The sequence below is a fragment of the Ctenocephalides felis genome, unplaced genomic scaffold, assembly GCF_003426905.1.
Source record: "Ctenocephalides felis isolate EL2017-DRISC unplaced genomic scaffold, ASM342690v1 CF-g0.4_SCAFFOLD_01170, whole genome shotgun sequence".
In the NCBI taxonomy this organism is placed as follows: Eukaryota; Metazoa; Arthropoda; class Insecta; order Siphonaptera; family Pulicidae; genus Ctenocephalides; species Ctenocephalides felis.
Window position 1 is genome coordinate 83,071,464 of NW_020537324.1, and position 16,497 is coordinate 83,087,960.

Consider the following 16,497-nt stretch of genomic DNA (forward strand, 5'->3'; position numbering starts at 1 on the left):
AACTCTTTTACATTGCAGTTTACTTTACAGTGCAGTTTAATATCGGGTGGTACTGATGGTATATATTATTTCATAGTACATTTGGAACTTGGCACATCTACTTACTACTTTAATATATGATTGTTAGTAATGTGAGAGATTTTAGTTATAATTTGTTGAGAAATCCATTACAATCTTGTATAACCTCGAAAAAACAACAAATTACAAAACCAATTAAAACTTTGACAATCATCAAGCTCATAAATATAAATATTAAATTTGTACCTTGAGCATTAAACATTACCAAATTACCATCTGTCAAAGAGTACGTACACAATTGGTGTTTGTATACAACGACTGTTAAAGTTTTCTTTAACTTACTTGTCTCCACATCCAAACATTCGTGCAGCTTAATATCAGGTGGTACAGATGGATATATTGTTTGATAGTACGTTTGAAACCTGGTACATATAAACTTTCTTCTTTCTGTGAGCAGCCTAAACAAAAAAAAAACATATACATATTTGGTTGTACACAAAAAGTATAAAATGTGCAAAAGTAAATACCTGTAACCCTAGTGATTTCAAAAACACTGGATTCTTCGGTGCCGAGCTTCGCCATGGTTAAATTCTATAAATAATCCTGGCTAACCAACAAAAGTTATGTATCTTCCTACACAATCAATTACACTCTGCATCTTCTATATCCATATTCCTTTCGTGTGTTTTATTTAAAACTACATAATGCTGCGTGTGTTAATATTTAATTTAGCTAATTATTAGCTAAAACAACAATGACCTGTTCGCCGACCGAAACATCATTTGGCATTTTTTCAGTGGGAAAGGAAACAGGTTGTGTATCCTGCAAAAAGAGTGCAATCGAAAAATGTGGAGGGAGTGGCTTAAATTAGACACTCTTCTCTCTGCTCTTCACTGTATCTTTCGATTCATAGGAGTCGTGTGGTGGATAACCTGAAATTTAGGCAACCTGCAAGGATTCGCGAAGGCGGCAGATTCGAATCGAATCAAATGTTGAGATTTATGAATCTATATTTTATATATAGATATGTTTTTGCATAAAGAAATGCAAGCGAAAACGTTAGACTTTGTGAATAAAAAAGGTTTATAGTTAGTCAAAATTTGTATTTGTGAATACACATTATAATTGTTTATAAGTATTAATGATTAAAAATAAGATTAAACATTACATTCTTGATATATATATATATTATATATATATATATCTATATATATATCTATATATATAGATTAGAGACCAACAAACGTCCTGTACCCACGCCTACAACTTCTTATATCCCATACAATATTTACCGTTTACCTAAAAATAAAATTATTGTTTTTTGAATTACTCTTCACACCAAAACATATTTTACAATATGAGCGATTCTGGAGATAAATGATTATGATTTACATTTGTATTGCTCTCAGATATAACAATAAGATAGCAAAAATAATGAAAGTTATAGTATTTGTAGGTAGTTTAATAAAATTGAAATATTCCACAAATATTTCATTACGGTACGGGAAGTTTCAGCAATTTGCCTTAAGGCACAATGCCACGCACCACTAGTTTATATACATATTATTACCAGGGTCGCTCCTGGGCTCCTAAGAACCCGCATGCCATTTTTTTAGCACGCCCCTTCCCTATTATTTTACCTGTTTTAACAGTTTATTATTAAAATTATCATTAATTAATATTTGGCTTTTAAAACATTTTACTTATTTATTTGGGCATTTTATGCGATTTATTCTATTGAGCAAATCATAGAGAGCAAAAATTCTAGCTTTCATTATTAACATAACACTGGTACTTCATGCTGGATTATTTTAATTTTATTAATTAAGATGTCGAAAATTGCACTTTAAACGTCTCCTAATTGATACCGTAAGGGCCGAATTGTATGTATTTATATCTTTACTTTCCCATTTGTTGTTTTAAAATGAAATTTAAAGATTAGTAAAAGATGCAAAAAATTATATACTTCTTGAATTAAATTTAATAAAAACTATATTGAATTTTCATATCCGAATCTTATGTTGGCGCCCCCTAAGGAGTGCGCTCGTTTTAAAGGTAAAAAAGTATTTTTTCGCATGCGTCGCATTAAAGGTAGGACCAGCCCTGATTAATACTTAATTTCATATTTCAAGTGAATTAATTTGTCAAATCCTGTTCATATGTGTATAATTCAATCTGCTAAACCATGTACTGTATCTTATATTTTTTTTAATTTCTGGCAGATCCCAGCCTTTTTGTTAATAATGATGTCAATATTTAATTTTTCTCATTCATTCATATTCTAATATTGTCTAGACTCATAAGTAAATTGAAATTTTTGCCGATGACAGTTTTCATTGCCCAAACAATATCTCAAATATTTTCAAATGTCAAACAATGATAAGCGGGTTTTTTTAACTTTTCCATTTATTTCTACAATATAACTATATTTTTTATATCACATACATCCTAAAAATCCCCTTAACAAAATTCAGAAAGATTTATCAAAATCCGAATAATCGTTTAGGAGGATTATCTTTCATACATCATTACAGAACAATTTTATATATAAGAATACATATACATATATAAATACATTTATATATTATTTTTAATCTATAACTATTTTAGCGGGTTATCAAAACGTTCCATGTAAAATGTAATGTTTAAACAAAAGAGTTCATGAAAAGTATTGATAACATAATTTATAATTATAACAATGATTAATACTGATTCGTAGAAAACAAATGTTAAACTTTACGAACATCAAAGAATAAAATATAACATAATAAAAAATTTGCTAAAAACATATGTATATGTCTCTTATTTAGTATAGTATATGTAGTATACTATAGGATAGGAGATAGGAGTATATGATATATACTCTTCTTTTATCTATGTATATGTATATCTTTTGACTGTATCTGATTAGCAACCAATTCGTCAAATTAAAAAATTGATTAATATTAAATACTTTATTTATACGTTTCGGGACGTTTGTTAGGTGTCATCGTTCAGGTATGAATTGCCAAGTAGAACAAAAAGCCAAAAGTATCAAAATAGAAAATATGAACGCAACTTATAAAATCCAAAAATATTAATTCATTTTTTTCATTTTATCGAACATTTTGGGATTTATAATTTTTATTTTTTTTTTGTGTTTCGCTATATTTGATGTTTCATAAAATTATTATAAAAGTATAATGATATACGTGTATACAATTTGAGTATTTATGTAAAATTCAATGTATGTATTTGAGTCAAATAAAGCAAATTTTCAAATTAAAAAAAATATAAAAAGTAAGGCGATTAAGAATGACCTAATCTCAATTTTTATTGATTAGATCAATTAATTACACACATCGAAATATGTCTTAAGGCAAAATATGCACTTACACCTAATTTAATAATATTTAAATAATTTCGTTAATTTTTTCTCCCTTAGGTTTGAGAACCATAGGAAAAATGGCGGATGACGTCACTCCCTCAGCTGTCATCTCTGACAGTCTCACAAACACACACAAAAATGGACACATTATAATTTGCATGTATGTTTATTTAAAACTTTCGCAAAAAAATCCGAATAGATCATTATCAGAAATAATTAGTCACAGCGCAAAATGGTTTAGCAAATACTGCGCGACAAATAAACCAAGTCAGTCAAACAATAATAATAAATGTTTATGATAGATAGTCCAAATTGCTACCTTGTGATTTATCTTAAATATGTAATTATCTGCAAAAAGGATCTGTTGATTATTTTTAAAATTGATGGTTGAATAAATGTGCCGTGGTTAAAACAGTGCTGAGTGCAAATTGTAAAATGTTTAGTTTTGATTTTAATACATAATTTGTAAGAAGTTATTGAGAGCACAACCATTAGTAATAGAAATCCACAATAGTACTTTTTTATTTCTCTTAAGCACAAATTATAAAGTGCATTTATTTCTATTTCTCCTACATCTAAATCTTTTATTTCCTTTCAGATTTTTACCACATCACACAAACAAAGTATTACTAAATAGTATTCTTCTACAATGGATGCTCCGATAGAAACATCACACAAAGTTTCTTGGCGTAATTTTATAGGTTATGGCATTGGACATGTTTTAAACGATGTCTGTGCTTCAATGTGGTTCACATATCTTTTAGTATATTTTCATCTTGTGCTCGGATTCAGTTCTGCTCAAGCTGGAGTCGTTTACTAGTTGGACAGGTAAATGAAAACTTATTAGAAATAGTCACAGTTTGACCACAATTGGTAGTTGCACTTAAATTTTCATTTATTATTGTTGTATTATCTTTTTCCAGATTGCTGACGCCTTAGCAACTCTTTCGTCGTTTTCATTCAGACAAAAACTGATGACTGGTGGTTGTGCAGATACGGACGTAGGAAAACATGGCATTTATAGGTACCAAATTTCTATTAAATTATCTTATATATTCTATTATTTTTTATTAAATGTCCTTTACTGCGTGAGTATATGTTTTTCTTTGTTTCAGGAACTTTATGTACTGCTGTAGCCTTTCCTTTTATATTCTCTCCTTGTGTCGATGCACAAACAGTCATGCATGGGCACAATTGTTTTACTATTGTGCATTTGTTGGTATTTTCCAATTCGGCTGGGCTGCTGTTCAAATTAGTCACTTGGCTCTTATACCAGAACTATCTGCAGATGAGCATGACAGACTAAATTGGCTGCTATAAGGTACATCTTGTACCTGCATTCATATGCACTGAATATGATTAACAAGTCAATTATATTTTGCAGATATAGTTTCACAGTTTTTTCAAGTTTGTTGGTTTATGCCGTAACGTGGGGTTTATTAGAATCAGCATTACCAGAATCTGATGTCGGTCCCAAAAATGCATCAATGCTTTTGAATGAGTATAGTTATGATAATATGTCGTATTACAATAGTTTTATTGCAATGAGTACAGGGTTAACGAGTGGCAAGATTTTGTTTGATTCTGAAAGTGTGCAACCTAATATATCGGAAGAAGTTGGAAAGCAAGTTGGTCCTGATGATGCTATTAAATTTCAAGAAATTGTTTTAGTCGGTAATAATAATAATATAATGTATATATATATATATATATATATATATATATATATATATATGTATTTATATTAATATATCTTTTATCTTAGGTTTGTCCTTTGGTGCTCTATGTTCTGCCCTATTTCACATCCTGGTTCGAGAAAAAAATCAAACAGTATTAGAAAGATCAGAAGCCGGTACCGGATCCAGAACAACATTTAGTTTACTTAAAGATTATAAAACGTACCAGGTGAGCATTTTTTTATATAAACAAATAATTTAAACTAGTGGTGATTGCACATAAAACATAGCCTATATAATTCAATTTAACAGATTATTATTTTTTAACTAATGCAGTTGTGTTTTGCCTTACTTTACTAAATCACAATACAAAAACTAGTGGTGTATGGCATCGTGTTTTGAAGCAAATTGCTGGAACTTCCCGTACCGAAAAATAAATAACTTTGCAAACTTTGAAAAAATTAGATTTTGAGAAATTTGAAGTTTTTGAGACAAATTGACATTTTTAAAAATTTGATTCTATTGTATTTTGATTTTTTTTTTAAATTTTGAACATTTTTTTAAAGCAACCGCGCTGCATAGCTGATTGGAATCGAAATATCGAAGCGCGTAAGCGCATAGCCGTCTAACTTGTAAACATTGGTACGGAACCCATAAAATGCACTCAAAATTTTACTTATTATTTTTTTTTAAATATCTGAAAACACCGTGTACAAAATATCTAACGATCATTTTTGATCGCCAAATGACATTTATTTTTACTTTTTTTTACTAGATCTCCGAAACCGCCAGTTTTTCATTTCGTCAATACAAATAAAATGTTTTTTGAATCATTCAAATCGGACGCTCCGTTCTCTCAAAAACCGAACAACCATTTTTAGCACTTTTTGCCCCGTTTCTCCGAAACGGCTAGACCTGCCTTCGCCAAAAACTAATCAGCACGTCTCCTTATCAATACGAATCAAATGTTTCTTGAATCAATCAAATCGGTTGACCGTGTTCGTGAAATCACGAACACACATGTACACAAACATAGTCATTTTTTTCTAAGGCATGCCAAATTGTTCAGAAACCTCTGAAACGTAAAGATATATAAAAATTTTCATTTGCGATTTTTTTGCGAATTGCTGAAATTAAATTTTCGAGCAAAAAAATTAATAATCACTAATTATTGATCAATGATTAATAATAATATGTTTTAAATATGTTCAAAGAGATAATTATAATCACTATATATTTATTTGTTCAGTGACGATCTTATCACTTAAAACACTTGAAGATGTTTACATTAAGTAGAGATACCGAATGAATCCAACTGAGGATATATTTCTTACGAGTAGAATAACGCATATGAATATATACAGTTTTAAACTGAATTGTAAATTTAAAATTTATATTTAAAGAATAAAATTTTGTATATTTTTTGAAAATTCTGAAAAAAAAAAAATCTGGAAATTTGAAATTTATTTGAACTGTACAAGTGAACTTTAAAAAATAAAAACTTGGTACGGAACCAAAAAAATTGTAACAAAATTTGTTTTTATTATTAAAATATCTGATAATTTGATGTGCATATGTCTAATAATCACTTTTGACCGCCAAATGGCTTTTTTCACTTCCGAAACTGCTAGACCTGCCTTTTCCAAAAACCAATCAGCACGTCTCCTTATCAATACGAATCGAATGTTTTTTTTTGAATTATTCAAATCGGTTGATCCGTGTTCCCGAAATCGTCGAGGCAAATTTGTATCCAAAACTTAAAGATATGCAAAAATTTTCATTTTCGATTTTTTTGCGATTACTATGACCTAATTATTATTATTACAGGTTGCAGGAATGTACATGTGCACCAGACTGTTTGTAAATCTGACACAAGGTTTACAACCATTATACTGCACGAGACTTTGGAAATGTCGGCTGGTCAATTAGCCTTAATTCCATTGGTTATGTTTATAAGTAGTCTGGTGACATCACCATTGATACAACCGATTAATAAATGTTTTGGGAAGAAAGGTAATAACAATAATAATAATAAACTATTTAAAGAAAGCAAAATTAATTATTATATTTAACTTCCCGAAGGAGAAGTTTATGTTTTCATAAAAAAATCCGATTCGCTAATTTTATGTTTTCTCGACGTTTCAAGCCATTCTGAATCGAATGAGACCAAATTTAAGGGAAAAGTATGTGTGTGTGTGTGTGTGTGTGCGTGTGCACCAACTGATTTTTTGCCGTAAATCGCCGTTTTCTCAAAAACGGCTGGACCGATTTCAAAAATTTAAAAGCCATTCGATGTATCTCGATGAGGACTATTGTTTGTCAGTTTTGTGCGACGATCGGCCAAGTCGTTTCTTCGTAAATAGCAGAGAAGTGAAAAGTTTTTCGTCCACGTTTTAGCCCGCAATTTTGAAAATTCAAAAATCGTTCGAAAGATATTGGTTGGGAATCGACCTGATTACTTTTTGGTAGAGATCGGCCGGGCCGTTTTCTTGTAATAAAGTTTTTTAAAAAAAATATTTGACGATTTTTATGATTATTTTTTGACGGTAGATACCATAGTCTTCTAGATCATACTAAAATATTACGGCCCTACGACAACTAGTTCAGCTTTAAAAAATCGTCAAAGTTTGCAAAAATTGATATCGTTTTTTTGGCATTTGTCAAAATTAGACCTTTGATCGACGTTTTCTCAAAAACGTCTGAACCGATTTCAGAAGTTTAAAAGCCATTTGATGTATTTCGGTGAGGACTATCGTTTGTCAGTTTTGTGCGACGATCTGTCAAGCCGTTTCTTTATAATTTGAAAAAAAGTGTTAAACTTTTCGTCCACATTTAAGCTCATCCTACCGAACCGATTTTAAAAAATCAAAAACTGTTCGAAAGATGTTAGTTGGGAATGATACTGATTACTTTTAGGCGAAAATTTACCGAGCCGTTTTCTGGTAATTAACTGTTGAAAAAAAAATTTAAGCCGATTTTCATGAAACTTTTTTTGGCGATATACATCATGGTCTTATAGAACTTACTGCAATATATTACGGCCTTACGACAAGTAGTTTAATTTTAAAAATTCGTCAAACTTTGCTAAAATTATTATCGTTTTTTTTTAAAGTAGGATTGATGAAGTATATTATTTACACATTTTTTTTTTTTTGATTAAGTCGATTATTTACACATATCGGGAAGTTCATGTAACTTGCCTCAAGGCTAAATACCAAACCAACTAGTTTTATATTTCAGTTGGCTTATGGGATCGGAGCAGTGCTAGGAATATCCGCTTGTATATGGGCCAGATTCGGCAACGGCGAGTTTTACATCACGTATTTAATATATGTCGTAGCAGTATTATTTGGTATGTTGAAATTTAAATATAATATTAATCCAAATGTCCAAAATATTAATTTATCATCTATCCTTTTTCAGGTGCTGCTGGTTCAATTCTTTTAGGTGACAGTTTAGGAGTTACTGGCGATTTATAGGCAAAGACACCGATAGCGGTGCATTAGTTTATGGGCTGATGAGTTTTACTGATAACTTTCAAACGGATTGGCTGTGATTGTGATACAAAAATTTGTAAGTAGAAAAATAATAAAAAAGAAACATTTATTTGATATAAATTGATTGTTGATTTTTTTTTTCAGGGAAAGCAAATTTACTGGAGTGACATTCTACCGTGACGTCCTTACATACGTTTGTGGAAGCTCGGCTTTGCTTGGTGTTGTCTTTTTAGCGTTTTTCAAACACGGAACGGTAGTATAATTTACACAATACTAATCTATATCAATTCATGTATACAGGGTGTCCCAGAACTCAACGTCAAGCCGAAATGGTGTTATAGTATTGGCTGTAACTGCCTGAAAAAACCTAGAAATTATTTTTATCTTAGGTTGTTTGGGAGTTATGAACTCTGGAGTTTATTCTGGAGCTTTGGTGGAATTATGACCATTTATTTGGGTTATTGTGGGTAATTTTTATTGTTGTTCATTTAAAACTTTGGAACCGTAATCACAATAACATTTCTAGGACCAGAGAAAAAAAATTGACCAATTGCTCCAAGTTTTCCAAAACTAAAACTTTCTGTTGAGCTATGAATTTAAAATTAGGTTAAAGGTAAATTAGGTCGATTTTGAGAGAATATAATAGAAAAAATGTACACTTTGACAACTTGTCAAAACACTTTAGCACATTTTTTCAGAGGAGGAATTCTCAAAGTCAACTGATTTAAAAAAATTAAATTTATGGTTCAACAAGAAGTCTTAATTCTTGAAAACTTGAAGCATTGTTATTATTTTTTATTATGGTTATGTAAACATGTTATTTACAATTACGTATCTAAAGTTAATAAACAAACCACAATAACCAAAAACTCATAATTATTCATAATAATTCATTAACTCATTAATCATATTTTTTTCTCATTTTTTTTATTGTTACTAATAATACTGTCACACACTTCAAATTGACATTGAATTCTGGGACACCCCTGTATATGAAATTAAAGTTGACACTCCAGTCTGTATTTTGGTTTGTCCTTTTTTTTCGTAACAAATGTAAAATTGCGGCCGACAACCTTTGAGTTCTGGGACACCCCATAAATATATTATATTATATATATTATATATAATATTCTATCAATATAAAAATAGTATGAGAGTTTTTAGAAAATTATTTCAAATCCATACGTTTCGGCTAGCATCTTAGCCTTCATTCAGTGCAATCGATATAATATAAAATTAAAAACTGAATAAATAATATGTAACAATAATAATTAAAAAAAAAAAACACAGTTATGTGTGTCCTAATATGTTTTCATCTGTTTAGGAAACAAAATTGTAAGTGTTTTTACTATTATTATTATTGTTTTTCTATGAAATTTCTTACATGTTATTTATTTAGTGTTAATTTTTATATTTATGTGTATGTGTGTCCGGAATTATTTAATAAATTACTATATTTCTTTTCAGACAAAAATCTCAAAAAATAATAAAAAACAGTAAGTTTTCCAGTTGTTTAATCTCGACGTTTCGGAAAAAGATTTGTTCCATCATCAGGCTTTATTCTGCAAAAATTTAATCCACATCGTTATTTGAAAAGCGCTAGTATAAAATTGATATTTGTTGAAAAAAACTTGAAATAAAAATCTTTTCCATTATTTGTTAAAGATTTCTACTTCAAGATTTTTTAATGCTATTTATTAAGTGCATATATCAAATAAAATATCGATTTTGTACTAGTCAAACAAGGATATGCACCAAATTTTCGCAGAATAAAGCCTGATGATGGAACAATCTTTTCCGAAACGTCGAGATTAAGCAACTGGAAAACTTACTGTTTTTATTATTTTTTGAGATTTTTTTGTCTGAAAAGAAATATAGTAATTTATTAAATAATAAAAACTGAAAATTTACTGTTTTTTATACTTTTGGAATTTTTGTTTGAAAGAAATTAACAACATTTTTTTTTCAGGTACGCCCCCATATGAAAGTCTACTTGATAGCAGAACAAACATCAACGAAGAAATAACATCAAACGAAAACCGGCAAATAAATAACGCATCACAAAACGCCTCCCGAGAAGTTTTATAATATTTCTATTACTTTTTAGTGATATTTTGTATCTAAGATTATATTTTCACATAGAACTCAATTTCTGTGCCTTTGATGACCACAAAGTGGTCTAAAATGGATATACATATTTGTGATATGGTTTTAAATCAACAGACCAAAAGATATTACGAAATTATTTTATCACACTTTTGGCCGGTGTACATAATAATAATAATAATTTTATAAATGACATAAATATAGTTAGGATATAATTTTAGCTGAATTTTAATAATGTTGATAATCTCAAATATTATATATTTTAAATATATTTTTATAGCTAACATGCACAAATAATTAATATTCCATCACGTAAGTGATTAGTATTTGAATTTGCTTTAAGCATTCAAACATTTCCGAATGATCTGTGATTTAAACTTGCAATAGATTTAAATATTATGTAAACATACTATTGATTTATTAAGGGTTAGGGGTACTTGCAGGCACGAAAAAAAATGAGTGTTTTCAGTATTTTTTTTTGTTATTAAACGATGTGTTTTCTACAAAAATATAACACAGCAATTAACCAATGTTTTGACTTGATGTAACAAAAATTCAGAAAAAAAAATCAATATTCCCAAAGTTATAGCTGTTTTTGTTGACCCTGTTTCGAAAACGGTCCTGCGGTTGACCATCATAACTCCTTGGAGATTCATCTAAAATAATCAAATTAAAAAAATAGTTTTATGAATAGTTAATCTCGGCGCCGGAGGATCGAAGGTTTTTCTTTTTTGCAAAAATTAAAAAAATGGCAGCATCAGAAAGAAAAAATCTTGATTTTTGGGTAAAAAATCAACTGTTAAATTGGTCTTAAAAAAATTCAAATTTTTGAAAAAATAAAATCCTTCGATCAGGCACGAGTTTATTATGTATTCCTAAAAGCTGTATAAATTTCATTAAAATCTACTAAGCGGTTTTTGAGTTACAGTGGTCACCGATTCAAAAAACATAGTTTTGAGAAAACGCGTTCAAAGTTTTACATTGGATTTACGTACAGAAATACGAATATTAATTCATTTACACCAATCATCTATTCCTGGGCCATATAACAGTTCTTCAGCCATTGTGGAAGTTTCCAAAATTTTCATTTGGTGTTGCTACGAAGCATTCTGCCCTCCCGTGTCGTCTCGTGATCTGCTACTTTCACACGTGCTGCATCCAATTTTTCAGCATACCAATGGGAATTATACCCACAATTAGGTCTAGGGTACTCATAATCAATAGTAATGATTATGTATATGTATTCAGCAATTTGTACGATAGTAGAACTAGTATTCACGGTTTTTAGGCATAATTTTTACACTAGTTGGTTGAAGCTCTTAATTTTTTCTGATTATGGATTCAATCTTGAACTACACATCTTGAAGTAATTATCATTGCTGAGATCGTTTTAAATCGGTTTAAAAGCTTTTAAAACATCAGGAGGTGAGGGAGAATAATCTTGAGTATAAGTATCGAGCTCTCCACTTGCGTCAACGCGCTGGTAAGAGTCCAATAACTCAAAAAGTAATCATCGGATCAACTTGAAATTTTCAGAGAATATTTTCAAGATGTTACCCTTAATGAAAATGCAAAAAAATAAAAATCGATTTTTCAAAAATCCCAAGTACCCCTAACCCCTTAATACAGTTTAGATTTTGCAAAACACACATAATAAGTTTTATTATAAATAAATAATAAAAACTTACATTGATCCACCACTAACAATTTTTCAATTAGTTCTGAATGTCGGTGCTGACTCTTGGTTTTGGTTTGAAAATACTTTCATCGATTATTATTTTCTGTTAGTCAGGAGCAGGTATGACCCACGTGACCAGGTTCAGGCAGCAGCAAGTGTGGAGCATCAGCATAAACAATTGCTGCAAAATATAATAGTTATATAAATATAACTAGCAAACCTGACGAACTCCGTTTCGCCACCAGATGGCTTCGGTTGGAAGATGCAGAAATTTTTGTTTGTTTTATATTTTAAAAGAAAAAATTTGATTTTATTACACAACAGTAATGAATTTATTTCGATTACAAAAATGAAGTGTTTTTTAGTTGAACTTCTCTAAGTAAATGAAAGTGAATCCGCAAATTATCCGTTTCATTGAAGTGCTCTTGGTAAACCACATTTTTTGTTTTTCGGTCTGACGTTAAACACAAACAAAGCGGATGGTTTTTCAAACCGTGAACAGGCAACGTATAACTGCCCATGTGAAAAACAATGATTTTCTAAAATAATCTATTTGAAATTTATCCCGCAAACACTAAGCTATTGGCCTTGCGACTTGTTAATTGTCATTGCAAACGCAAGGCAAACTGGAAATTGCAATCGTTTAAAGTCAAACGGAAAGACCAGTCGGAATCATTGGTATGTCACCAAATCGCCAGCAATTTTGATTGAATGGTGAAAATTCAGTGCGTGAACCTCATTATTCTTTGCAGCAAGAGATTGCTCGTTGATTAATTTCAAGCATAATTCTGATAATTCTCACTAATGTCATTACTCGAATTTTTAATTACGGTGCGCGAAGTACCAGCAATTTGCATTAAGGTACGATGCCATGCACTACTAATTTTCTTAGCTATAAACCTTGCGGAGCCCGAGACCTTTCCAACGAATGCAAAATTGTCGAATCGATTCGTGCGTTCTGGAGTTATATCGTCAGGAAAGAAAACTCGACTTATTTTATATATATGTAGATAAACTTATAATAGTTATAGAAATATATAAATTATAATATTATAATCGATTTTTAACTTAATGTCTTAAATGTATCCTTACCTCTGCCCATGGTAGCATCCCTTGTTTCGAAAAACACAATTGCCACTGTGGTATAGTCCCAGATGAGCAAACTCATTCGAAGATACTGAGAAAGAATTTGCCAATAATGTCCACTGTTGTTTGTTGTTGTTGTGCTCGGATGGTAAATCCAGTAACCAGAATTTAGGAGTTTTTTCAGACTCTTCATAGATCATCAACACTAAACAAATAAAATTATAAAAAACACCAACATAAACACATACATATGTTTATCTATGCATAAACACATCTTTATCCAAGTTTACCTTGGCAAGATTATCAATGTTATCAAACTCTATTATCCTGGACTTTTGTCCAATCCTCGGGGCATCTTCAACTGGATTTTGCTCCAACTCGTCTTTTTTTAAAGTAGATAATTGTACAAATTCAGTGATGGAAACGTATGCATATACCCAACCTCTCGCAAGTCTTGAGCTGTAACAAAAATCGTTTCTGTATAAAATCAATATCATTTTATATAATACATAAATAATGTAGCTTACGTGAGTACTCATAGCTCCAGACTAATTTCAATCCATCAGTCGACAAGTAGAATTCTTTTAAATCTTGAGGCAAAATGCAGCAATGTCTTTGCTCCCGGAATTTAATAACAAACGTTCACATGCTTGTTTTTTGTAAATTATTACATTTCTTATACGAGGAACATTTTCTAAAATCATGCTAAGTAAATTTTAAGCACGTGATAAATAATTATGTTGTATATCTTACCCAAAACATTCGCCAACCGAGTAAAAATTTTCATAAAAACTGTCTTCTATAGACATTTTAATACAAATTTTATATAACAATTTATAAACTTATACGATAAATTTTAAAAGCACCGCCATTAGTTTACTTCTTGTAACCATAGTTAACTGTTGGTACCAATGTTCACTTTTGACAGATAATTTCATAACCTAAAACTGCACATCTAATTTCTTTGACAAATTGCATAATAATATTATTAACGCAGATCACTCATAAATCATGGCAAATATCGTGAGAAAAGCTGTACGTATATAAAAAATTAATAATGTGGCAGTTACTTTTATAATAGTAATAATTTAATTGTGTTTTTGATATTATAGAAAACAGGTCTGACAGGTTTGGCAGTATCGCAAAATCCTCATCATACTTTAAGCGTTCTTTATGGCAAAATTTTAAGAACTTTGCAAAAAATGCCTGAGGAAGCCGCTTATAAAAATATACTGAAAGTATCATCACAGAACGAGCAGCCAATTGTACAAAATGTAACCCCCATATAAACTTATTAACAACATAAATAGATATTAATTGATTATTGTTTTATCCTCTAGACTCCTGATTAGCCGCAATTGAAGAAAAAATTGGTTGTGTCAAGTCGAAGAGCTGATTGTACAAGCTGAAAACGAATTAACTTTATCCCGCAAATGTTAGCATGGAAACCGTGGGAGCCTTTGATGAAAGAAGCTCCAAAAAATCAATGGAAGTGGCCTGCTGGTGTAAACTAAGTATGATTTCGCAATATGTAGTTATCAAATAAAATATTTAAACCATAACATAAACCATTGTGTGTTCATTATGAAATTAATATTTAATTAAAATTATAATTACAATTTAGATACAAATAATAGTTCATTATATTATAATATTACCAGCATACAATATTTTTTTTATGAATAATATAATAAATAGTATTTACACAATGTACAAAGTTATAATATAAAATACACAACTAAGTGCTTTCTAGCAAAAAATGCATAATGCAGTAAAATAAGTTAGTATAGTAAAATTCATATTAAAATCTTAAATTACGAATCAAATTTGGACACGTTCAAATGTTGTAAAGTATTGCGAGCTGGAAATAATGAAAAACAAATTCATAAACTTGAAATCATGATAAAAACTAGTTTGTGCCTACCTTGAAAATAGCAAGTGTCCAAAGGGTTCTCCAGTTGTGGATAAATGGTGGCTCTTCTGATAACTGATTCTCCCAATTCACATTTTGGAAATACTCGAATAGTTTGACTTCCTTGTAAGCAGGCCTTACCAGCGGATCCATTGTTAGTAAAGATTCCACAGCTTGTACTGCGTTATCTGATAAAGCTTCATCACTTCAGGCCATTCTATATCTGAAAATTAACACAAAAAGTCTTAGTTGATGCCTTTGAAGTGTTATTGAGTTACATACTTCTGTTTAGTATGTTGTTAAATACAGCTTGGGGTTGTTTCATCATTGAATGGTGTTATTCCTGTTAAAAATTCATACAAACATACACCAAGGGCCCACCAGTCTACTGCTGCCCATGACCTTGCCTAGAATAAAATAAGATTTTCAAATTATGTATGTACTTTTATTTAGGCAGAATTATGTTATTTTTATTAACTAACCTTAACAATAACTCCGGTGCCAAATAATCCGGTGTACCTAATATTCGTTGATCAGTTGAACCAACACCTCTCCTAACAGATTTTGGTGTCCTGAATGGAGTCTGTGCTGCTTTTGGAGTCCTATGAGGAATTTCATTACTTGATGTTCGACCTGTTGTGACAGACTTAGTGTTGTTGTCTGTATTGGCGAGATATTTGGATCATCCTACAAAATAATATTCGTCTTGAGTGATTTAAAAATACATTTAAGTTAATAATATGACTTATATCACTTACTGATATATTATGTCCTTTAGGATATTCTAAAGTACTTGATAACATCTGTTTTGATTCAATGGGTATATCAAATCTGGTATTTTTGTGTCGAATCATACCAACATAGTCTCTTTTTAACTCATTCTCGCTGTCTGAATTTGTAACTTCTGAATTTTTGGGAACCGGGGTTGAAAACATTACACCACCAGCTGGAGGTGCAGGAGAATCATCCTCTGATGAAGACCTAGAATAGCCAAATAATAAGAATAATAGAAAACTAATTAATAACATATGTTAATGATAAATCTAGGAAAGTTTTAATTGAATTGCAGACTATCTAAATGTGATATTAAGAGCTAAAACTTTTGGAGATTTTTTTTTATTAATTTGGAAGCATTTGAGCTCCTGGGAGCAAAGAAA

General features: G+C 30.3%; 2 protein-coding genes and 1 pseudogene across 4 annotated transcripts in view; 2 read left to right on the forward strand and 1 right to left on the reverse strand.

Moving 5' to 3' along the window:
- Positions 1-16,497, forward strand: part of LOC113367804 (serine/threonine-protein kinase greatwall-like) — a 56,307-nt gene that overhangs the window by 15,800 nt on the left and 24,010 nt on the right. The gene's annotated exons all lie outside the window — the stretch shown is intronic.
- The window catches only part of LOC113365719 (phosphatidylserine decarboxylase proenzyme, mitochondrial-like), a 39,467-nt gene that overhangs the window by 11,845 nt on the left and 11,125 nt on the right, over positions 1-16,497 (reverse strand). The window lies entirely within an intron of this gene.
- On the forward strand, positions 14,440-14,942 carry LOC113365726 (annotated as a pseudogene).